At 51.6% G+C, this 25,114-nt stretch overlaps 1 protein-coding gene across 3 annotated transcripts in view; it reads right to left on the bottom strand.

Moving 5' to 3' along the window:
* SYT2 (synaptotagmin 2) overlaps positions 1-25,114 on the bottom strand; it is a 187,938-nt gene that overhangs the window by 63,604 nt on the left and 99,220 nt on the right. The gene's annotated exons all lie outside the window — the stretch shown is intronic.

The following is a 25,114-nucleotide window of genomic DNA, read 5'->3' as shown; positions in this document are numbered from 1 at the left end:
ATGGGCTTTCTCACTGCCTTGTGGAACTGCTCGAGTCCATACACAGTGCCAGGCAAAACATTTTCAGGCAAAAAAATTTATCGGAGACAAATGCAGATTCGATGACACCAAGATGTTTTGTGAACTCATGTCGGCTTTGACTAACTGTTCAGTTCAAAAACAATTCCCCCAAAGTCAAAACATTTAATTTGTTTAGTTCAAAATGACTTTTCATCTCAAAGTTTCCTTTAACTTTACTTTAAAAAATCCAATCAAATGGTCAAAACTGAAACAAACATCGCGTAGACGGGCCCTTAGAAAGAACACTGCACTTTCAAAACATGCCGTAATTAAACCCTGGACGTGTCAGGAACTGATGAAGCCCTTACACAGGGAAATGGGACAGATTCATTCTGGAGCAAGAAAATGAGAAAGTGGTGAAAATAATAAATAATAATAATAATAGAAAAAGCCACGAGGAATCAGCTAACCGGACTAATCCTCCAAAATAGTCAAATGGGAAAGAACGTGAAATCATTACAGCCAGTCTTAGCTCAAATGTACACCAGGCAGAAACTGGTAGTTTAGAGGGGGAAGGATTTCCAGGTAAGTTCTCTGGGGCCTGGTCTACACTAGCGGGGGGGGGAGGGGGGGGGAGGGGGCGATCGATCTAAGATACGCAACTTCAGCTACGAGAATAGCGTAGCTGAAATCGACGTATCTTAGATTGACTTAGAATCACTTATGTCGCGTCCTCATGGCGCGGGATCGACGGCTGCCGCTTCCCGGTAGACTCCACTTCCGCCTCTCACCCTGGTGGAGTTCCGGAGTCGACGGCAGAGCGATCCGGGATCGATTTATCGCGTCTACACTAGACGCGCTAAACCGATCCCCGATAGATCGATCACTACCCACCTATGCGGCGGGTAGTGTAGACGTGGCCTGGGGCAGGGGCCAACTTTTAGTTGCACCTGTACAGCTCCTGGCACAGCCGGGAGCTGGTCCATGACTGGGATTCGTGGGCACTACAGTAATAACACAGCTGTTGTGTGGTTTCAAACTGCATGAAAAGAGGAACATGGGTTAGAACGATTTTGATTTGCAGCCCATCTAGAGTCATGAAATGGGGGGTTTAAAAGGTATTTGATAAAGGCAAGTCTATAACAACAGGGCACCGATTTAACTGGGTGTTATTTATAAGTGGATTCTCCCTCACTGGCAATTTTTAATTCAAGATGGGATGTTTTTCTAAAAGATCTGCTCTAATTCAAACAGAAATTATTTGGGGGAAGTTCTCTGGCCTGTGCTATGCAGGAGGTCAGACTAGATGATCACAGTATCCCCTCTGACCTTGGAATCTATGCATTTTAATCCGGTTTAGTTAAATCAGGGCGAAAGGCCAGGTGGATGCCCTCATTTTGGTTTAAACCATGCTTGTTTCAATTCATGAGGTTAAACTCACCCAAACTCAGCTGCTCTTCAACTGAAGTCAGAGCATCCACACAGGAGTCTGCACCGTTTGACTAAACTGGTTTCACTAAACCAGTGCACGTTTGCGTGTAGACAAGGCCCAATGCATTTTAACTCACTTGAGTCTAAACAGGGCTTTGCACTTAGTGTAGACAGGGTGAGTTGTGTTTAGAGAGATGTTAGCTGGTCCTGGTTGGTGTTGTGGTTACAGAGCTAGCTGCATCTCTGATCTCTCTCTGTATGCAACCCTCCCCCCTCCCCCAGCCTCCAGGCATTAAGCCTCTTTCTTTCGTCTTGCTGGGGTGGGATCCCACAACTCTCTTGGTCCTGGACATGGCCTCTGGCTACAGCCCCTGGGAACTGGCCGTGATCTCTCAGCAGATCGAACCGGGCTCAGTGCCTGCACGACTTCCCCGCGCCAGCTAGGATGATGGTTGAAGTGCTGACTGCATAGCTTTCTTAAACCAAAGGACGGCTCAATCTTTGCAGCACAGCACAAATGAGGATTTTAACATAACAACAGGCCTATGAGCGTGGCTGTCTAACCTAATCCTCAGCATCCCCCTGACAGCTTAGGCAGGCCCACCTACTTCCGACCCATCCTGCAGGGCCTGGGTCTGAGTCAAGGGGCTGTTAACTTCCCTACGCAGTCACCCTAACTGTTTCAGTCCTTTGGACGCCTCTATTCCCAGCCTGGGCAAAACAGCTGTGTAACTCAGGCTGGGACCCGCAATCAGCATCTTCACAGCTTAGTGGCTGTGGCCCTGTCTCCTATCCACCTGCCCTGTTTACCCTAAGGTGTTCTATCCCAATCCATTGTGCTACCTCCCTGCTATTCACCTAACCCCCCAGGGGCAGACAGTAAACCTCTCCCATGTCACGGTCACGTACAGCATCCAGAAATTAACACAGATCAGAATTCCTAGCCCCACATCACCACAGCCAGCTCGCCCCCACCCCCACCCGCCCCGGACTATCCATGAGCCGCTAACACGGCCTGTTCTCCTAAACTCACTGGACCCTTTGTGGGGGTCTGGTTACAAAACTGCAGTGAGAACGCGTTTGCCAGCATAGCCACATCCCGCCAGGGAGGCTAGGCAGGGGCCCTGCCCCTCTCTAGGGCAGAAGGCCCATCCCCCATTTCCTAGCCCTTCCTAGCCCTTCTAAAAGTCTCTCTGCACCTCCGCACAGGAGACCTGCTCTGCCAGGCTCATCCCCCTGGAGTGGTGCTCCATGCACCCTCCATCCAATCCCTCCTCAGGCCTCATTCTTGTGGGGGGTCCAAGCAGTGTCAACCTCCCCTCCCCCATGCCAGCTCCCCAGCAGCCTCAACCTCCCCTACCACAGCCCCCAACAGCAGTGACAACCTCCCCTCGCCCACCCCAGCCCCCCAACTGCATCAACCTCCCCTCCAACCCCGAGCAGCACCAATCCCAACCTACCCTCTACTGCCCCCTCCTCCACCCTGAGCAGTGCCGACCACTGGTTTTATCCTCCTTCAGACTAGGGCTGGCCCTAGACCAAATGGCATCCACCCTCCATTTGTTAAACTTTTGAATACCTTATTTTTATTGCATTTGTAGCCCATTTCATGACTTTGATGCACAGTTTGATTTGCATGCATGATTTATCCCTGTCATAAAAGACGATAAATTTGCACGCTAGGATCTGTAAATCTGTATTTATTCATGCCATATATAAGCAAATTAAAAAAAAACCTATTTCCTCTAAGCTTATAGAAACTTTTTAATGTTAAGAATAAGTATCTTTTATTTTCTATGGGGGGAAATATTAGGGAGAGCAAATGATTAGGGAGAGCAAAAGTCTATGTTCCGCAGTCTTAGAAAGTCATCCAACTTTACGCGTCAAGCCTGGCAAAAGAAGTAACGGTGTTTCTTTTATATCGTTGAGTAGACAGGGGTTTGATAGATATCTCTGGTGTAGGGTGACCAGAGAGCAAGTGTGAAAAATCGGGACGGGAATGGGGGGTAATAGGTACCTCTGGTAAGAAAAAGCTCCAAATATCGGGACTGTCCCAATAAAATCGGGACATCTGGTCACCCTACTCTGGTGTATCATTAAATATGTCCTTTATTAGTCGCTACTCACACTCTTCAAGTCTTAAAACACAAATACACTTTCACAATTACACAACAAAACAAGGTTCACAATATCTCAACTGGGCTCTCACGTCTCTTCGTTCTTACATCTCACTGGCTGACTGGCGACGCCCCTTACCTACCCGCGAGGGCCTCGCTGACAACGTTCTAGGAGGTTCAAGGAAAATGTAGTTCTCGAAGTCTGGGAGGTTCCACGAGATTCTACATTCTAGGAGGTTCGTGACAAATTACTTCACCTACGGAACACCCAAAACGTGTCACCTCAAACTTTCTCTTTTCCCCTTTGTCGCGAACAACAAAACCAGCCCTCCGAGCCCAGCGCCCCACAAACCCAGCACCCCAGGCATTGCCTGCCCCTAAATCTGGCCCTGCTTCAGACTATTAGAATATCTTAATTTACCACAAACGTGAACTCACACTCACACCTCTCTGTAAGTCTCCAGGCTTAGCTATTGCACTGCGGAATACAGCATAGTAACCAGATTCATGCAAGCGCTTTGCTATTGGTCGCCTCCCAGCCCCATCCCAGCACTTCCCATACAGACTACTGCAGGGGTTCTCAACTTTTTTCTTCCAGGGACGGCGTTAAGGGGTAGCAAGCAGGGCAATTGCCAGGAACCCCTCACCACAGGGGCCCCCCGTGAAGCTAAGTTGCTCAGGCTTCTGCTTCAGCCCCGGGTGGTGGGGCTCAGAGCCCTGGGCTTCAGCCCTGCACAGCAGGGCTTAGGCTTTTGACCTGGGCCCCAGTGAGTCTAACACTGAGGCCTTAGCGGACCCCCTGAAACTTGCTCACCCCTGGTTGAGAACCATTCAGTTAAAGGACAATTGATTAACAGCTGTGAAATAATCCTGCATGTCATTTTTGGTGCCTCTGCCTCCAGGGCTCTGAGGCCCAGATCCTGAAAGGTATTTAGGCTCCTAACTCCCATGGGAGCTAAAATACCTTTCAGGGTCTGGGTGGGAGTGAGCTCCAAATGCAGGCGGAATCACAAATCATTTTCACTTGCCCTAATCAATTCGAGGCTGGGGCAGTAAAACACCAGCACTGCCCTGCACCGTCCCGCTTTTCCCCCATACGTGCAATGAGCCAGAGAGCCCCACAACAAACATCATGGGCTGGGTCCCCAGCTGGTATAAGTCGGCATCGCTCCAATGGATCAGCACTGACCCCTCACCCTGGTGACAGGGGAGCATAGTAATAGGATGAAATTTAATAGTGAAAAGTGCAAGGTCATGCATTTAGGGATTAATAACAAGAATTTCTGTTATAAACTGGGGACGGAAGTAACAGAAGAGGAGAAGGACCTAGGCGTATTGGTTGATCACAGGATGACTATGAGCCACCAATGTGATGTGGCCGTGAAAAAAGCTAATGCGGTCTTGGGATGCATCAGGCGAGGTATTTCCAGTAGAGATAAGGAGGGGTTAGCACCGTTATGCAAGGCACTGGTGAGACCTCACCTGGAATACTGTGTGCAGTTCTGGTCTCCCATGTTTAAGAAGGATGAATTCAAACTGGAACAGGTGCAGAGAAGGGCTACTAGGATGATCCGAGGAATGGAAACCCTGTCCTATGAAAGGAGACTCAAGGAGCTTGGCTTGTTTAGCCTAACCAAAAGAAGGCTGAGGGGAGATATGATTGCTCTCTATAAATATATCAGAGGGATAAATACCAGGGAGGGAGAGGAATTATTTAAACTCAGTACCAATGTGGACACAAGAACAAATGGATATAAACTGGCCATCAGGAAGTTTAGACTTGAAATTTGACGAAGGTTTCTAACCATTGGAGGAGTGAAGTTCTGGAACAGCCGTCCAAGAGAAGCAGTGGGGGCAAAAGACATATCTGGCTTCAAGACAAAGCTTGATGAGTTTATGAAGGAGATGACATGATGGGATAGCCTAATTTTGTCAATTAATTGATCTTCGACTACTAGTGGTAGATATGCCCAATGGCCTGTGATGGGATGTTAGATGGGGTGGGATCTGAGTTATTACAGAGACTTCTTTCTTGGGTGTCTGGCTGGTGAGTCTTGCCCACATGCTCAGGGTTTAGCTGATCGCCATATTTGGGGTTGGGAAGGAACTTCCCCCCAGGGCAGATTGGCAGAGGCCCTGGGGGTTTTTCGCCTTCCTCTGCAATGTGGGGCACGGGTCACTTGCTGGAGGATTCTCTGAACCTTGAAGTCTTTAAACCACAATTTGAGGACTTCAATAGCTCAGACATAAGTTAGGGGTTTGTTACAGGAGTTGGTGGGTGAGATTCCGTGGCCTGCATTGTGCAGGAGGTCAGACTAAATGATCATAATGGTCCCTTCTGACCTTAAAGTCTATGATTATCCCTAGCTTTCAGTGCCACTGGAGCCAAAGCAGAGTATTCTCTAGTGAAGTGAGTAGCAGAAGAATTTAACCCAGCGCTGCCCCTCGGCATGGTAAGATGATGTCTTGAGCACCTCCGGTTTGTGTCTTCAGGAGCACTGATCCTTTCGGGGCTTCGTCCGACTCATTACAATCTGTGTTCAGTGCTGGGCCCCAGACTTCAGTCACCAACTCTAAATCCTGGTACTTTTAGTCCCTAAGAAGGGACTTGATCAAGGCATACCAACTAACTAATGGCCCAGGCAAAAGAAATCTAAGACTCCTGTTTACAGTTTTCTGTTGGAGAAGAGTAAAGGGACATTTCATTCCATTGGAAGGCAGCCAGTTTAAACCAACAACAGGAAATACTCTCCCACACAAACACACCATTAGCCTGCATAACTCATTGCCACAAGAAATCATTGCAGCCACGAGCTTAGTAGGATTCTAAGAAGGAGCAAACATTTCTCTGGATACGGAGAACAGCATATAAACTCTCATGCCTTAGGACACGGGCCAACCAGTAACTGACGGGTCAGGAAGAAATTTCTCCAATGGGCTACTTATTCCATCATTGCCCAGACATCTTCCGCTGAAGCAGCGAGTGCTGGCGGTTTTCAAGCCAGGACACCAGTCAAGATGGAGCCTTGTGCTGTCAAAGTATGGTACGTCCTCTGCTTCAGACTGGTACAGTGACAGAACAGAAGCACTCAGACCAGATGTCAAAGGATCCCAATAAAATGCCCTTGAGAGAAACCTTTGCCCCAACTCTTCTGCACCAGGAGTCATGGAAATGTAGAGAGGCTGGATACAACAAGGTTCATCTTCTCCTGGGGCATGCTCCATCAGGGGTTAGGACCATTCCTACCAGGCCCTCATCTTCAGGCCAAAGGGTTGTGCCCAGCTTTGGACCACGGCAGAAGCCTCTTGGTGATACCCTGGAAGGAGTGGAGTTTTGTGGCTCAGCTGAAGGGCCAAGTCGCCTCAACACTGAAGGCCAAGAGAACGAGCATGAGATGAGGGGAAACTGAGGCAGACCGGGTAGTTCCCTGTTAGTCTAGATACTTCCCTGGGTACTGTCCAGCCTAGCTTTAAAGATCAACGAATGCAGCCTCCACCACTTCCCCTGGGAGATGGCTCTACAGCCCATGTGACCTTGCTCGAAGGAAGTTTCACCCTCTAACATCTTCTAGCAGAGCTGATGGACCCTATCAGTGGTGCTGATCCTACACACACACCCCCATTAGCTTCATGCACTCTGCCCATGCACAAGAAGGTGGCAGGCAACCGTTAGGTCCCCAAATCTACCCAGGTCAGTAGTGACACAGCTGTGGCGATCAGCCAGCTGCTCAATGTCTGAGGTCTCAGTCCACTTCTACCACTGCCCAGGTCATCAAAAGCTTTGCATCACCCATACCCCACTGGCACAAATTGGGCCACTCATTGGCAGCCTCAGAGGCCATGGACTGAAAGCTCTGATTCCAGACAGCACTTGAGCAAGTGCAAGTGCTTATATCCCACGGACTTCAGCACTTCGCTGAATCAGGGCCAGCACGTGCCATGGATACGGAGCTCATCCCGGCTAGAGGTAGGTCCTGCACAGGCCAGGGCTGAGGTATGAGCAGGGTGGGCATGCTTCTGCAGCCACGGCTTGTTCCGTGCCGGTTGGGATGATAAATTAGAAGCCTCCAGGGCCATCCGGCTGGCTCCTTTCCTCAGCGCTATCGCTCACTATGTCAGTGTGGCCCATTGTCAGACTGAGCGGCTGATGATGGAAGGGAGTTATTCCAGGTCAGGAGCAGGTTGCACAAGTGTACGTGATTGGTTTGGTTAATGCCCAAGCAGAGCTCTGGGGTGGGGGTGGGGGTTTAGGGGGTGCATTTGGGCTTGCTGCAGGTTGTGCAGCTAGGGATGGCCCCGGTAAGTCACTAAGAGCCAGCCAGATGCCATCTGCGGACACAAGGACTCATATTCAGAAGCTTCCAGTTCTATGCCAGAGACATCTGGCCGAGCTCTTTATTTTTGCGCCTCGTGGTTCCAGTGCCATACTGAGCTGAGTGGGGGGGTGAGGATGGTATGTCTGGGATCTCTCCCTCTTCTCAAGGTGCTGGGACTCTGTTCTCCAACGCCTGCAGCCGTGCTTAGGAAGGGGAGGTCAGGACGCCAGCCTAGAACCGGGCATACTGCTGCCTTGCTCTGCCCCTGGCAGGCTAGTCCTGATTCTGAAGCCCACATTGCCCCATTTTGACTACTATTGTTACCTGCACTAGCTAGACCAATGGCAGCATAAAGTACCCCAACCCATGCTGTGACCACATCTCCATCTCCCATCTGAGTGCACTTGGGAGATGAACGTTGCTCCGTGACTAACTACTACCCCACAGAGGCACTTCAGCAACTCTGTCAGGTCAGACTAAACCGGGGCTAAATGAACATCTGCCAGAAAGTCATCTTCATCATCTCTCTGACTACGAGGCAACACCTTGCCAGCGCTTAGAGCTACAGCTGCCCGGTCTCTCTGATCCGCTGGAGAAAGCTCCATATTGCAGCCTCTCTACGGGAGTTGGCCAAGAAGTTTTTTGATGGAAGGGTCAATACAGCATTCACACTGGGGAAGGACGGCTCAGTGGTCAGAGCACCCGGCTTGGCAACGGGAGACCTGGGTCAAGTCACATAAGGCCAGAGTTTCCAAGCTGAAATATCTAAAGATGCCGATTGGTACCTAGTGGCATCTGCAAAAGCAGCGAAGCAAGTCAGGTGCCTCACTCCCACTAAAGCCACGGGCCTTAGACACCTTTGGAAATCTGGCGATTCATCTCTCAGGACATGGCAACAGCTAGAAGTGAGCCTTCCAGCCCAGGGAGACGGATGCACTAGTGTGTTAAAAATAGCAGCGTGGCTGTGGGGGGGGTTGGGTGCTCAAGCCCACCAGCCCCTGGGTCTGATCTCACGTGGTTAGCTTGACTCTCCACTGGAGCTAAAACACCTGCAGAGCTGCTTTTAGCACGCTAGCCCTACCCAGGCTGGGAGGCTCACGTCCAGATGCAGGATAGACAAAAACCCGCTGGGCCTCAATTCCCCATCTGTGCTACTTCACGGGGTGTTACGAGCACTAATGCTTTAGAAACTGTGAAGCGCTCAGATAGGACAGTAACGGAGGCTAGAAAAGAAAAAAACATTAAATCTCCTTATTAAAACAACCGCTTTTAATGAACAAATGTGACTGTAAACATTGTGATGTTCCTGAAAGTTTGTTTTTTGACAAATACAATGAACATTTTGGGTTGGTTTACTGGGTTTCAGTTTTGTTTTTCTGGGTTTTCTTTGTTGTTTGTTTCAGAGTAACAGCCGTGTTAGTCTGTATTCGCAAAAAGAAAAGGAGTACTTGTGGCACCTTAGAGACTAACCAATTTATTTGAGCATGAGCTTTCGTGAGCTACAGTGAGCTGTAGCTCACGAAAGCTCATGCTCAAATAAATTGGTTAGTCTCTAAGGTGCCACAAGTACTCCTTTTCTTTTTGTTGTTTGTGTTTCTTCTGTTGCCAGTTTTGATGGTCTTGGCCACAGAGGGTTTTCAGAATGGGACGTTTACAAAGGCAAACCCTTACAATGATAAAACTTGAAATTTACGTGTTCAAAAGTTCCAATTTTCAGAAAAAGTCAATACATTTCCCCAGAAATTTTTTTAAAATCTCTCCATGTTATAACCTAGCAGAATAAAAATGTACTTAACACTTCCATGAAACTTAAAAAATTTTGAGCAGCTCTTCTTTGCACTAATCCTTATTCTAAATTTTTCTTCCCCCAGTAAAAGAAATAGGTCTTCAATACCTCGGGCTACCCTCCTCACAGCGTGAGTCATGTCAATACCCTCTCTCTACTCATTTCCCAACATCCCACTTTGGAATAACAGCCTTCCATGCTGAAACTGGGCCTAACCAACTAATACCGGGCAACTCCAAATACTTACTGCATGGCAAATCGGATTCCAGAAAATCAAATTCTGACCTGCCCCAAGTTAAGACAAATATCAGCTCCTTGATTCGCACCCCCTCATGCCAACAGTCAACTCCTCAGTCACACATCAGCTCATCATCTTTCGGGGGCACAACTGACAGTGCTGGAATTCCAGCTTGATCCAAAGCCCAGAGAAACCAACGGAATCACTCCCCTCGGCGGGCTCCGGGCAGACCCTAGCAGAGCTATTTAAGCCACACTGCGGAGCTCAGCACAGCTATTTTATATTATAGGAACATCAGGAGGCCCCGGCACACCGGGTGCTGTGCAGACAGTGAGACACAGTTGCTACCCCCAAAGCATTTACAAACTAAATAGTCAACCGGGAAACAGAGGCACAGAAATCTGCCCAAGATCAGTGGCAAAGGTGGGATTAGAAGCTAATTTTTGTGACTCCCAGTCAGCGCCCTACCCACCAGACCACCAGGGAGCTGCTGCGGATACGGATCAAAGGGAAGTATTTATACTGAATCTGGATTTGCCGTGACAGTTTGGGCTGGGATTCCAGCCAGTTAGCTGTTTCCCCAAAGATCACCACAAGCCCCTATAAATAACTCAACCGCTACCTCCATGGAGGCATTGGGTTCCGGGTCTCCGGTTCCTGAACTCTGAATCCCGCGACTCCCTGGAAAAGCTTTTCTGAAGCGCCTTCCATCACGATGCTCAGAACAAACCCTTGGCAACTGTCCCAGTGAGAACACACCCAGCTGCTGCCCTCTTACCCTCCCCACAGCTCACCTGGAGCCTGCCTGGAAGGGCATGACCCTGCCAACACCGGGGCAGAGCACTGGGCAAAGTCAAGAGCACAGGGCCGGATAAGGAGTACGGGGGCCTCTGATCCTACATGGACAGGATGCTGCTGCCATGTCACTCCTCGCTATCTGACTTCCACCCTGTAACAGACCCGGTGGCAGTCTGTTCACGGCTCAGCCTCCTACTGGATACCCCTGCACGAGCTGGGTTCTCTCCTCTTCAAAGGGGCTCTTGGATGCATTCAACAGCCCTGCCCTGTTCTGATTTAATGCTGAGTGGGGGGAATAGCACAACATGATGGATACAGGCGCAATACCATTAAACCCTGTAGGGGGCCCCGTCAGACAGAATGAGATGGCTCATAAAGGCTGCATGGAAAACGGGCTCATCAAAGTTACAGGCAATTGATGACTAAATCCTCCCTGCTCTCAAAAGCCATTTCTCCTCTTGGTCCTCCTGCCGTAGCATACTCGAGGAGGCTAAAAGGCTGCCTGCCTGACAAATTCGCTCTCCTCCCTTGACATCCCCCCAGCTATTGTACTGTGGGTCCCCCACACCCCGCTCAGCAGCTTCCCTCTACTCAGGGCTTTGAAATTGATTGAAAAGTTAAGGATCTTGAAGGAAGCAGAAGGCGGAGACGTGTCATCGGGAACAATACTTCAAATATATTCGGGAACGCGCAGCGAATTGTCTGAGGCATAAATCAGGTCAGCTGCCTCCTCTGAGTCACTGCGGGGTATTTAATGCAAAGGACTCGGAGTCCATTATAAAACATCCCAGGCCTGCTCAAGCACAAGAGCTCGATTCTAATTTAATTTAATTTTATCCCCACATTCATTTTGACTCGCCATGGCTGACAGCACCTCACAGAGGCTGGAAATCCAACGGGCCAGGTCCTCAGCTGGCATAAATCCTACTACACTGGAAGGCGTAACCCATTTCTACTGACTGTGCCCGCAGCCTCGGGGGCTTGAAGTGGCATTTAGGGCTCGAGCCACAGCAGAGCTGAGGGGTGGGGACGCCGAGCAGCACCACGCCTAACGTTTCGAAAGCCACCGGGAGACACAAAGCCCGAGTTTGGCGCTTAGGATCCCTATACAACGAACGGGGACAGTAAGGGTACGTCTACACAGCCTGCAGAAGCCTGGGTCGACAGACCTGCGCCAGCGCCCTTACAGCGGGGCACACAGCACGTGGAAGTTGCAGCTTGGACTGGAACGCGGGATCTGAAGCCCCAGGCCCTCAGCTTCATTGTAAATCCCAGTTCAAATCCCTTCTCCCCCTCAGGTGGTGACGGGACTTAGTTGGGAGGGTCTCACGCATCCTATGGCGCAAACGGATGTGAGGTCCTCCTCCTCTACTCCCCCCGCGCAGCCAGGAGCCCCCGTACAGGGGCCCAGTCCGGTCAGCGAGTTCTGAGCTCACTTACCAGGCGAGGAAGGCCCATCTTCCCGTTTCGTGCGTTGCTCTGGCGTCTGGATGCCGAGAGGGAGGGAGTGGCACGTGTGCGCAGAGGCAGAAATACAAGCACCGAGCGAACTTGTACGGCAAAAACATCGGCGCTGGGCAAGTTTAGGTGCTACAGGGTTTGGAGGCAGCTGAGCAGGGTTTTGTGAAGCTGATTCTGCGAGTTAGGCACCTAAAGTGACAGTCAGTCAAAGTCTTTTTGGGAATCTAGCCCCTAAATCCAAAAGGAGGCACCTAAATAAGTAGCCTCCCTGCCTGAGATGCTAACAAACCAACGGGAGCTGCAGGGGATCAGCACCTCTTTGGGTTAGGGCAGAGGTGGGCAAACTACGGCCCGCGGGCCACATCCGGCCCACGGGACCGTCCTGCCCGGCCCCTGAGCTCCTGGTCCGGGAGGCTTGCCCCCGGCCCCTCCCCCACTGTTCCCCCTCCCACACAGATACGCCACTGCGTGGTCAGCGGGGCTGTGAGCTCCTGCCACTCTGAGCGGCATGGTAAGGGGGCAGCAGTCGGGGGGTTGGGCAGGAGGTCCCGAGGGGCAGTCAGGGGACAGGGAGCAGTTGGATGAAGGGGAAAGGAGTCCAGGAGAGCTGGCTGTATTTCAAGGAATCCCTGTTGAGGTTACAGGGACAAACCATCCCGATGAGTCGAAAGAATAGTAAACATGGCAAGCGACCAGCTTGGCTTAATGGTGAAATCCTAGCGGATCTTAAACATAAAAAAGAAGCTTACAAGAAGTGGAAGGTTGGACATATGACCAGGGAAGAGTATAAAAATATTGCTCGGGCATGTAGGAAAGATATCAGGAGGGCCAAATCGCACCTGGAGCTGCAGCTAGCAAGAGATGTCAAGAGTAACAAGAAGGGTTTCTTCAGGTATGTTGGCAACAAGAAGAAAGCCAAGGAAAGTGTGGGCCCCTTACTGAATGAGGGAGGCAACCTAGTGACAGAGGATGTGGAAAAAGCTAATGTACTCAATGCTTTTTTTGCCTCTGTTTTCACTAACAAGGTCAGCTCCCAGACTGCTGCGCTGGGCATCACAGAATGGGGAAGAGATGGCCAGCCCTCTGTGGAGATAGAGGTGGTTAGGGACTATTTAGAAAAGCTGGACGTGCACAAGTCCATGGGGCCGGACGAGTTACATCCGAGAGTGCTGAAGGAATTGGCGGCTGTGATTGCAGAGCCCTTGGCCATTATCTTTGAAAACTCGTGGCGAACGGGGGAAGTCCCAGATGACTGGAAAAAGGCTAATGTAGTGCCAATCTTTAAAAAAGGGAAGAAGGAGGATCCTGGGAACTACAGGCCGGTCAGCCTCACCTCAGTCCCTGGAAAAATCATGGAGCAGGTCCTCAAAGAATCAATCCTGAAGCACTTACATGAGAGGAAAGTGATCAGGAACAGTCAGCATGGATTCACCAAGGGAAGGTCATGCCTGACTAATCTAATCGCCTTTTATGATGAGATTACTGGTTCTGTGGATGAAGGGAAAGCAGTGGATGTATTGTTTCTTGACTTTAGCAAAGCTTTTGACACGGTCTCCCACAGTATTCTTGTCAGCAAGTTAAGGAAGTATGGGCTAGATGAATGCACTATAAGGTGGGTAGAAAGCTGGCTAGATTGTCGGGCTCAACGGGTAGTGATAAATGGCTCCATGTCTAGTTGGCAGCCGGTGTCAAGTGGAGTGCCCCAGGGGTCGGTCCTGGGGCCGGTTTTGTTCAATATCTTCATAAATGATCTGGAGGATGGTGTGGATTGCACTCTCAGCAAATTTGCAGATGATACTAAACTGGGAGGAGTGGTAGATACGCTGGAGGGGAGGGATAGGATACAGAAGGACCTAGACAAATTGGAGGATTGGGCCAAAAGAAATCTGATGAGGTTCAATAAGGATAAGTGCAGGGTCCTGCACTTAGGATGGAAGAATCCAATGCACCGCTACAGACTAGGGACCGAATGGCTAGGCAGCAGTTCTGCGGAAAAGGACCTAGGGGTGACAGTGGACGAGAAGCTGGATATGAGTCAACAGTGTGCCCTTGTTGCCAAGAAGGCCAATGGCATTTTGGGATGTATAAGTAGGGGCATAGCGAGCAGATCGAGGGATGTGATCGTTCCCCTCTATTCGACACTGGTGAGGCCTCATCTGGAGTACTGTGTCCAGTTTTGGGCCCCACACTACAAGAAGGATGTGGATAAATTGGAGAGAGTCCAGCGAAGGGCAACAAAAATGATTAGGGGTCTAGAGCACATGACTTATGAAGAGAGGCTGAGGGAGCTGGGATTGTTTAGTCTGCAGAAGAGAAGAATGAGGGGGGATTTGATAGCTGCTTTCAACTACCTGAAAGGGGGTTCCAAAGAGGATGGCTCTAGACTGTTCTCAATGGTAGCAGATGACAGAACGAGGAGTAATGGTCTCAAGTTGCAATGGGGGAGGTTTAGATTGGATATTAGGAAAAACTTTTTCACTAAGAGGGTGGTGAAACACTGGAATGCGTTACCTAGGGAGGTGGTAGAATCTCCTTCCTTAGAGGTTTTTAAGGTCAGGCTTGACAAAGCCCTGGCTGGGATGATTTAACTGGGAATTGGTCCTGCTTCGAGCAGGGGGTTGGACTAGATGACCTTCTGGGGTCCCTTCCAACCCTGATATTCTATGATTCTATGATTCTATGATGGGGCAGAGGTTCTGGGCCCTAGGGGTCGGGGAATGGGGGGGGTTGGATAGGGCGTGGGAGTCCCGGGGGGCCTGTCAGGGGGCGGGGGTGTGGATAGGTCGGGGCAGTCAGGGGACAGGGAGCAGGGGGGGTTGGATAGGGGATGGGATCCCAGGAGGGGGCAGTCAGGGGACAAGGAGCAGGGAGGGTTGGATGGGTCGAGGGTTCTGAGGGGGACAGTCAGGGGGCGGGAAGTGGGGGGGGAGAATAGGGGTCAGGGGCCAGGCTGTTTGGGGGGCACAGCCTTCCCTACCCATCCCTCCATACAGTTTCGCACCCCAATGTGGCCCTTGGGCCAAAAAGTTTGCCCACCCCTGGGTTAGGGGGTGACTTTAGGCCCAGCCCTGGGATGCAAGCGCTACCATCTCAGGAGTAGCTCTGGGGTACACAGCAACACCCCTTCTTGCTCTGGGGGTAGTAACTTACTCCTGGCCTACACCTGTAGCAATTACTACCTGCCCCAGGCTCGCTCAGCTGCTCTTGCTAATAAGCAGGGGTAGGAATTGAGCCCTGGCTCTGCCCATTTGCTGCCCCTCCCCCTGCTCCAGGTAGGGAGCAGGTGAGCAAGCAGCCCCACATATCTGGACCCAGGTCCAGGCAGTCTGTGTAGGGGGGTTCCTAGTCCCTTTTGTAACCCCAAAGCCTTACTCACAATCTAGCCTTTATTTAGGCATCCGCATTGGAACAGGCCCTTACGTGCTATTTGGTTGAAAACCCACATCGAACCACTGTGTCCAAACAAGGGTGTACAAATTGTGGGCCAGATCCTCAGCTGGTGTAGCTCAGCATAGATCCAGTGGAGCTACGATTCACACCTCGATCTGACCAGAACTGTGCTCAATAGCCAGAGTTAGAGAGACAGAAACAAGGCAGGAACCGTCCAGTTAACTAACCATTCCTCCCTGCCATGCTGAAAACATCCCAAATTACCAGCCGATAAGCAGCTTTAAAATCCAGTTTACTTTTCTTCAGACACATTCAATCATGATTAATAATATTACAGCAACATCTAGAGACTGAGGCCCCATTGTGCTGGCGGGAAGTAGACGCGTAGTAAGAGCCAGACCCTGCCTGGAAAAGCTTGAGCCGATCCTGACTTCCATGGAAGCCAGAGCCCGCATACCTTTAAGGATCTGGGCCTTATAGTCCAAGCAGACAAGCCAGACAACTGGTGGGAGGGGAAACTGAGGCACAGAGAGGCAACATGGTCACCCAGCAGGTCAGTGGTGGAGCTGGGAATAGAGTCCAGGTCTCGTCTGTTCCTCTCTTCACACGTGGGACGAACACTCCCTATGTTTAGTAAACGATCATTCTCATGCTCTGCCCCTCCAGAAAGCTCTCCTTGGCCAGCCCATGGAGTTAAAGGCCGAGTCTCTCCCTTCACACATCCTCCTGTTTGTAGATTTGATAGGGATTCAGTATGCTGTAGGTTTATCTGGTGCATTTCACTTTTGGGATCTCAGGCAACACCCCTGGTTTTGGCTCCACAGCCCAGCTAGGAAGGCTCGCTCATCAGGACCAAAAGAAAAGGTCATTAATTACATGGGGCCAGATCCTCAGCTGGTGTCACAGGTCACTGAGGCCAAAGAAGTTGTGCTGATTAACAGCAGCAGAGGGGCTGGTCTTGCTGGTTTCTGCTAAGTGAAACTGTGTTTGCTGGATGGAAAGAACAGAGATCGACATTTTGAAATGTGGGGGCCAAAGTGGCTAGGCAGAGCCGATTCACAGCTGGACTTCTGTAACCATGGTCATGCAGGTCAAAATTGGGAGCTAAATGTGACAGTGCGCCTTTAAAATCCCCCAGCCTGTTGAATGACATTAGTTTCATGCTGATTAAATTGCTGGATAGCCCCATCTCTGTCTGTCCCGTGTTGGCTACCACCGGCCACGGTGGGCTGGGACTAGAGATGAGTGAAAAGTACAGAGCTGCTTCAGCGATGTGGCAGGGGCAGAGTCTGCAGAAGTTGGGATCTGCATTAGGATGCAATGCGTGCTGTGTGCACAGATGGCAGGGATGCGCTGCACTTTCCAGAGGTCTTTGCCTGAGCGCTGCCTGCCACCGCGTGAGACCCTCCCGACGCTGACTGCTCCATCCCAGCGGCTGGTGGAGAGGCAGCAGCTAGGAAGCTGACCTGGATGATAGCAGAGTGTCTAGCTGCATGGGGATGGGACCCGTGCTACTTTCCCTCTCCCTGAATGGAATGCCCCTTATGTGACCTGAGCTATGAGGGGGAGCAAGGACAGAGTACAGGGAAATTCACTGCAGCTGATCACAAAGGAGAGACTCCAACCTGAGGAGCCCTAACCCCATTGACTGGGAGGGAAGAGCCATCCTAGCCAAGTTGGGGTGGGTGAGAGAGAGGTTGAGAACATCCCCTAATACCGGGACAGAAATCTCACCTGCACAGCAGTGATTATTAGACCCTACTGCACCGCAGCTCCACATAGCCTCCTTGCCTCCAAACAGCCCCAGCTGGATCTGCATTCCTTCATGTTAAGATTGCTCTATACAGATCCCAAATCCCTGGTGGATTTGTTCCAGCTGAGTTCAGCAACAGCACTTAATAAAGAAATCACACACAGCCTTGCATCCCATGGGGATCTCAAAGCACTTTGCAAACACCCATTAATTCTCTCAACACCCCTGCAAGAAACCGACTGAGAAACAAACAGAGGCCTCGGGAAGAGAAGTGACTTGCCCGACATCACATGTCAAGTCAGTGACAGAGTAGAACCCAGGAGTCCTGGCTCCTAGTCTTTTGACCTCACCACTAGAAGATACTGCCTCACAGAGCTGGGACTAGAACCCAGGAGTCCTGGGGTTCCTAATCCTTTGCTCTAACCACCAGCAACACTGCGAACAGTTTAGCTGAGCAAGTACATAACTGACAGAGAAATGAACTCCAGTGCCCCTGTCCGAATCCGACTCTGGCTACTAGTGTCCAGTGCCCAAAAGTACCTTGTGCTGGGAACAGAGGGCATCAGATGTGGGGGATGGCAAACCGGTGCTGTGCCCACTGCTGAGCAGACAGTCAAGCTGGATCTTAGGTTCATGGCTGTCACGTTTTGGGCAGCTCTGCATGTGATGTTGCATTTAATGAGCTAATTTGCATCTTTGTGAATGAAATGCACATGACCATACACCCTGCCCCAAACACTAGAGGGGCAGGGCGTGGAGATGCACAAAACTCGGCGGCTGTGAGTGCCGGAGTGTTCCTGGGGCCTGTCAGACTGGGGGTGCCGTAGACCCCCCCTTATCTTGTGTCCCCACCATCTCCATTGCTGCAGCCTTCCTCTCCTGGCTGCTCCTTGGATCCAGCAGGAGGGGCAGCGAGGGCGGCACCAGGCTGCCTGCTCTGAGCAGCCATCGCAGGCCACGGTGACAGCCCAGCAGGATGCGTGACATTTCAGCTGAACTGCAGAAAGGCTTGTCCCATGTCCACCAGCCCCGGTTAAGAGTCGGGGTTAAGCTTCTTCGTCACGCTCACTTTCAGCTGTGAAAGAATTCATTTCCTCCAGCCGGATGGGTGCAGGGCAAGAGCCCAGGGTATGAAGCAATGCTGCTCTGAGAGCCGGTTCCAGCTGAGTTGAGCTTAGCTTCATTCAAGGGAGCGAACAGACCAAAGGTGTTCTGCCCACCGCGTGGCTGGGGCTAATGTATCCTCCCTGTTCACAGCACAGCTAATGCCTGACACTGGCCCAGAGAAGCCCTAGCTGGGATGCACCCACCCTTCTTTGCTCTTTGCTAGCTTCTCCCACGCAAAGGTCTCAAAGCAATTTGTAAGCATGAATTAATCGAAGCTCACGCACGCCTCACCCAACCCAGGAGGGAGGTATCATTGTAACAGTGGGGAAACTGAGGCACAGAGAGTCGAAATAACTTGCCCAAGGTCACACCGCGAGTCTGCAACAGAGCCATACCTCCTTGTTGTTCTGTCCTGTGCATTAGCCAAAAGACCATCCTTCTCCACCCAGTGAAGGACCGGATGCTGGGGCCACTCTCCACAAGTCATGCTGGGCAGAAGCCTGTGTAATGGGGACCCTGGAAAGGGCTTTAACCCCTCCATAAAAGAGCTTGAGGCTCTGCAGAGAATTAGTGGGTCTAGCTCCACCCCTCCACTCCTCCCGCAGCAGCTGCTGCCGAATGGGCAGGTTCGGGTCCCTTTCCCTGCTGCTGGAGCCGGCACAGACTTTCAGGGAGTGTCACGAGCAGGGTCTGGCTGAGAACAAACTAAAGGCAGCAGCCAGAGGGCTCTCAGGAAAGGCTTTGGATTGGTGAGCTGGGCACTGCCAAGCCCCCTGGACACACTGGTTTCCCTGCATTATGCCCAGCATCTGTTTGCGTCCTGCAGATATTCTAGCAAATGGGTTTCCTGGTAGCAGCATTAATGGAAACGCTTATTTGGAGTGAAATTCGACCCATGCCAAGGACCAGCACCTGGCCTATGCTTAAGCGCTTCTGTGCCCTCCTTGGTTCCCCATGCTCAGCTCTGCCAACGCTAACCTGCAGCCCTCCCTCCCCACCTCCCCAAGCAGCAGAGCCTGCTGCTCACATCAGGCCGTGCAGCAAGTTTGGGATATGGATGCAAAATTGCAGGTGCTGAGCATTTTTGAGAAGCTGGCCAAGAGGGGGCTGATTCTCAGGTGCTGAGCCCCCAGCCCTACCATGGGAGTCAATAGCAGTTGCTGGCACTCAGCACCACTTCAAACCAGGCCAGCGTTGCCCAAGGACTTGGGAGCCACCCTCCAACTTATGTTGCCACAACAGCAGACCAAATGAGCGCCCCTGCTCTGGGCCCCAACTTCCCATCCCTTGGTCATTAGGAACACTTATTTCACCAAAGTTTCCAGGCTTGTAAAGCTTCATCTGACAGACCCTTGGCCGTATTTCTACATCGCACCCCTCCTGCCCCAAGAGTGACTTCAACTGGCCAGTGTTTCTGGCTACTGCGAGCAGAGGGGTAGGTCTTGTGCCTACCCCTGTAGGGCCCGTGCAGGAGAACTCAAGCTGTTAAATGTGATGCACAGAGGTGAGAGAGAATTTCGCAGGTGCATCTGTGAAGGCGCTTGTCTGGCTCCCATTATCACAGTATCTGAGCATCTCACAGTCGTTACCATATTTAGCCTCATCTCCCTCCCCCACACCGTGAGGCAGGGCAGTGCTATTGTCCCTGTTGTACAGGAGAGAAACTCAGGCCCAGAAAGACTAAGGCCCAGATCCTAAACGGTATTTCGGTGCCTAACTCCCGTAGACCCGTCTCAGAGGAGCTCCCTTGGGCGTCTCTTCAGATACATACCCTTGATGGGGAAGAAGCCCGGTGCAGTGCTTATGGCAGGAGTTGGGGAGACCCAGGTTCAGTTCCCAGCTTTGCACTGTTCTTCCCCCTCTGGCGCGTGCATTTAAAGAGACACCAAAGGGAACTCATGCAGGGTTCTTGCAGGAGTCACTGCGTGGGGCTGTGGGAGTGAGGCCCGGACGTGGGGGCAGCTGCTTTCTTGCTCCACATGCCAGCCTGGGGCAGAAGGAATGTGTTTTCCATCCCGGACAGCCTTGCTTTGGAAGTGAGGGCAGGGCTCCCATCCCTCTCCCACAGGGGCTGTCTCTTGTACTTCTGCCCTTTGATGACACTTGTCTGATCAAACTGAACTGAAGCCCCTTTGGGCGCAATGAGACACACAACCCCATGTGCCCAATGAGAGATGATCTCCCCAGGACTTGGAGAGAAGCTTTCATCACACTGAACCAGCACAGACAAACACCTGGCTGGCCTGATGTATTTTCACCACCGTCCCCAAAGGCATTTTCAGATCGGACAGAATCTCAGCTTTCATCGAAATGTAAGTATTAGCTCTCGCGGGTGCAAGAAAGCGCTTTGATGTGACCTGAACGTAGCAGGCCGTGGCATCGGCTTGCGTTGATGACCGAGACGTGAAAACACTCCTGACCTCCAACCCTTTAATCTTACTGGGTGTGGACTCTGACGTCTACAGGTTTTCAGTTGTCAAAGACCGTTTCTCAGCAAAAACATGTGGCTTTCAGTGAAAATTTTCCGTTTTCAACAACCGATTCTTTTTAACCAAAAATCAAATGAGAAAAAAAAATCATTCATTTCAGTCCTACTGAAAATTACTATAAAAAAAGTTGTTTTTTCCATGAAAAACTTGAAAAGTTTCAACAAAAAACCTGGTTACCTGCTGTGACGAAGTGGAACTGTTCTTAATGTTTCCTCTGAATATTGTGGGGGTGCCTCAGTTTCCCCTAGGTAGTTCTGAAGTATCTAGATGGTGGGGTAAGGGTGTATGATCATTGCGGAGCCCTAGAGGGCAGGTGTGTGCAGGGGTCTGGACACAGAGAATGGCCGACACCCTGTTTCCTGGCAACTGATGGCCTGGCCCTTCCCCCCTGCAAGGTGAGAGCTAAAGGGTTGGAGAACAAAGGAATCAGGTGACCTCCTGGCCCGGGAAAGGGACAAAGCCCAGAGGAGGAGGGGCTGGAGGGAGTTTCAGTTTGGGGCTGGCTGGGGACATGGAGTGAAGGGCAGACGTAGTTGTCTGGCTCACTGCCCCCCAGAATGGATCTGGCTGAGGGGTCCCGTTCCCTGCACCTACAAGCTCTGTTTTAGACCATGTTCCTGTCGTTTAATAAACCTCTGTTTTACTGGCTGGCTGAGAGTCCCGTCTGACTGCGGAGTTGAGGCGCAGGACCCTCTGGCTTCCCCAGGATCCCGCCTGGGCGGACTCGCTATGGGAAGTGCACAGAGGGACAGAGGATGCTGAATGCTCCGAGGTCAGACCCAGGAAGGTGGAAGCTGTGTGAGCTTTGTGTCCCGAAGACAGGCTGCTCACAGGAAGGCGATTGCCCCAGAGTCCTGACTGGCTTCATGGGGAGCAGTTCCAGAGCATCGCCCAGGGACTCCGTGACACCTGCCTTTCGTAACTGTTGTTCTTCGAGATGTGTTGCTCATGTCCATGCCAAGCAGGTGTGTGCGTGCCACGTGCACAGTCGTCGGAAGGTTTTTCCCCTGGCCTCACCCGCCAGGTCGGCTGTGGACCCCCCCGTGGAGGTGTATATAGGCCCCTGCCAGCCCACTGCCTCTTCACTTCCTTCTTGCTGGATACTCTGCTAGCAGGGAGGCGGGTGGGTCTTGGAATGGACGTGAGCTACACATCTCGAAGAACAACGGTGACGAAAGTCAGGTAACCGTTTTTCCTTCCTCGAGTGATTTCTCACGTCAATTCCAAGTAGGTGACTCCCAAGCAGTCCCTAGGAGGCGGGGCTGGAGTTCACCAAGTCGCAGACTGCAGGACTGCTCTGCCAAACGCAGCATCACCTCTAGCCTGCACGACATAAAGGTGTGAATAGACAAACATGCCGCCACCTTGCAGATGAGTTGAATAGGAACTGGCACCAGGAATGCTGTAGACGAAGCTTGTGCTCTTGTGGAGTGAGCCATTAATGCTGGGGCCGGTATCTTTGCTAGGTAGTAGCATGCCCTGATACAAGCCATGATCCATTAAGAGATCCTTTGGGACGACACCAGGAGCCCCTTCATCCTCTCAACAATCACAATGAAGAGCTGTGTTGATTTCTGAAATGGCTTTGTCCACTCAGTGTAAAAGTCTAACGCTCATCTGACATCCAAGGAATGGAGCTTAGGGAAGAACACTGGAAGAAAAATGGCCTGATTCATGTGAAATGCCAAACTACCTTGCGGAGGAAAGCTGGGTGTGGCCGCAACTCCACCTTGTTTTTATAAAACACAGTATAAGGGGGCTCGGATACCAAGGCCTTGAGCTCAGACATCCTGGCTGATGTTATAGCCACTAGGATGCCACCTTCCAAGAAAGAAAAAGTAGACAGCATGTTGCTAGGGGCTCGAAGGGAGGGCCCATCAGCCTCGAGAGCAGCAGGTTGAGATCCCATGGGAGAATCGGCTGCCTTACTTGCAGGTACAGTCTATGTAGCCCTTTGAGGAGGCAGCCAACCATGGGGTTAGCGAATGCTGACTGTCCAGCTGAGCCGGGATGGAAAGCTGAAATAGTGCACCTTTATCGATGGTACCGCCAGGCCGTGCTGTTTTAGGTGAAGTAAATAGTCCAGGATGAAGGGAATTGATGACTACAATGGAAGAGTGCCCTTCTGCACAGACCAAATAAAAAACCTCTTCCACTTAGCCAGATAAGGAAGGAGAAAGGCGTCCGCGAGCGAGCCCGGACTGTGATTCAGGAAGGAGCAGAATGGCTGACATGTCCTGTTCCACCGTGCCATGAACAGGTCTATCTGGGAGATCCCCACCTTTGGAAAATGTCGATGGTGACATCCGGGCGGAGAGACCCCTCATGGTCGTGAAAGTTGCTGCTGAGGTGACTGGCCAATTCGTTCGGCGAGCCCAGAAGGTTCAAAGCCTCCAAGTGTATCGAGTGGGCGATGCAGAAGCCTCACAGCTTCAGGGCTTCCTGACACAGGGAGAGGAGCGAGCACCACCCTGTCTGTGCATATAGAACATCGCTGTGGTATGGTCTGTCGATACCGATTCACATCTGCCCCATGGATGGGTTTGGAACATCTGGCAAGCCAGGCAAACTGCATACAACTCCCTGACGTTGATGTGCAGCAAAAGTTCTGCCTGGGACCAAAGACTTTGAGTCCTGAGTGCGCCTAGGTGCGCCCCTCTTCCCATTGCTGAAGCATCTGTGACTAGGGACAGCGATGGCTGAGGTCTGGAGAAGAGTATTCCTGCACAGACTGCTTGCAGGTCGAGCTACCACCAGAGGGACTCAAGGACTGGAGGAGTGAGTGTGACCAGTCTGTCTAGGTGGTCTCGGTTCAGCCTCTATACCCAGGCTAGCCAAGCCTGACGGGGACGGAGCCGCAGCCTGGCGTGCTGTACCACATATGTGCAAGCAGCCATATGTCCGACCAGTTTCAGGCAATTCTGCACCACAGTGGTGGGGAATCTTCTGAGTTTCTCTATGATGGCACCCATGGCAAGGAAGCGAGATTCCGGGAGGAATGCTCTGGCCCGACTGGAGTCCAGGAGGGCGCCAGTGAACTCTATCCTTTGAGTGGGGGTTATGGTCAACTTCACCATGTTCAGAATGAGGCCAAGCCCACGGAAGGTTGTCCGCACCAGGCTCACATGGTTCTCCACTTGGGCCTGGGAGCAGCCCTTGGTTAGTCAGTCATCTAGGCATGGGAATACTTGCACATGCTGCTTCCACAGGAAGGCTGCCACGACCGCCATGCACTTGGTGAACACCTGAGGGGCCGTCGAGAGGCCAAAGGGAAGGGCTGTGAACTGATATTGGGTGTTGCTGACCACGAAACGGAGAAACCGTCTGTGGGATGGAATTATGGACACATGAAAGTACACGTCATTCAAGTCGAGGGCTGTGTACAGGCCCTCGGATCCAGGGAGGGAACCATGGAAGCCAGGGAGACCATGCGGAACTTTATCTTCTTCATGAATCTGTTTAGGTTTCGCAGGTCTAAAATAGCCCCGAGCCTACCCTTGGCCTTGGGGACGAGGAAATACTGGGAGTAGAACCCCCTGCCCCGAACTCCGGAGGAACCTCCTCTACTGCCCGAGTTGTCGGAGCGTTTGCACCTCCCTGCACTAGAAGTTGCTCATGAGAAGGGTCCCTGAATAGGGATGGGGAGGGTGGGTGGGAAGGCGGGAGGGAACAGAATTGGAGAGCATATCCCAGTTCTACCATTCTCAAGAACCATCAGTCTGAGGTGATTTGAGCCCAGGCATGATAGAAATGGGATAGATGATTCACAAAGGGAGGAGAAGGATCCAGGATTTGGACTGGTGCATCGCCTCCAGGCGCACCTGCAAAAGTTTGGCTTAGAGACTGAGGGTTGCTTTACTGAGCCCTGACCCTGACTAGAGGAGGACTGAGAGGGCCTCCTCCTGTTACTCCTGCTCCGCTTTCAGTTATAGTCCTGCCTGGGAGGAGCTGAGTAGAAGCGAGTGGCGGGTTGTGGCTTGAAGAGCTTTCTCTGGGGGTCTGGCGTATGAAGCCCCAGGGACTTAAGGTTTGCCCGCGAGCCCTTCAGGATGTGGAACTCAGTGTCTGAGTGCTCTGAAAAGAGTCCTGACCAGTCAAAAGGCAAGTCCTGGATGGTGTTTTGGACTTCTGTAGTCCGAGTCGCTGAGTCCACTGAGTCCCACCTCCAGGACAGCCACAAATTCAGAGCAGGAGTCCGCTGGTAGCAGTTCCTGGAACCTGGACAATG

This window comes from Natator depressus, chromosome 21, assembly GCF_965152275.1.
Source record: "Natator depressus isolate rNatDep1 chromosome 21, rNatDep2.hap1, whole genome shotgun sequence".
In the NCBI taxonomy this organism is placed as follows: domain Eukaryota; kingdom Metazoa; phylum Chordata; order Testudines; family Cheloniidae; genus Natator; species Natator depressus.
This window is presented reverse-complemented; position numbering and strand designations above follow the sequence as displayed.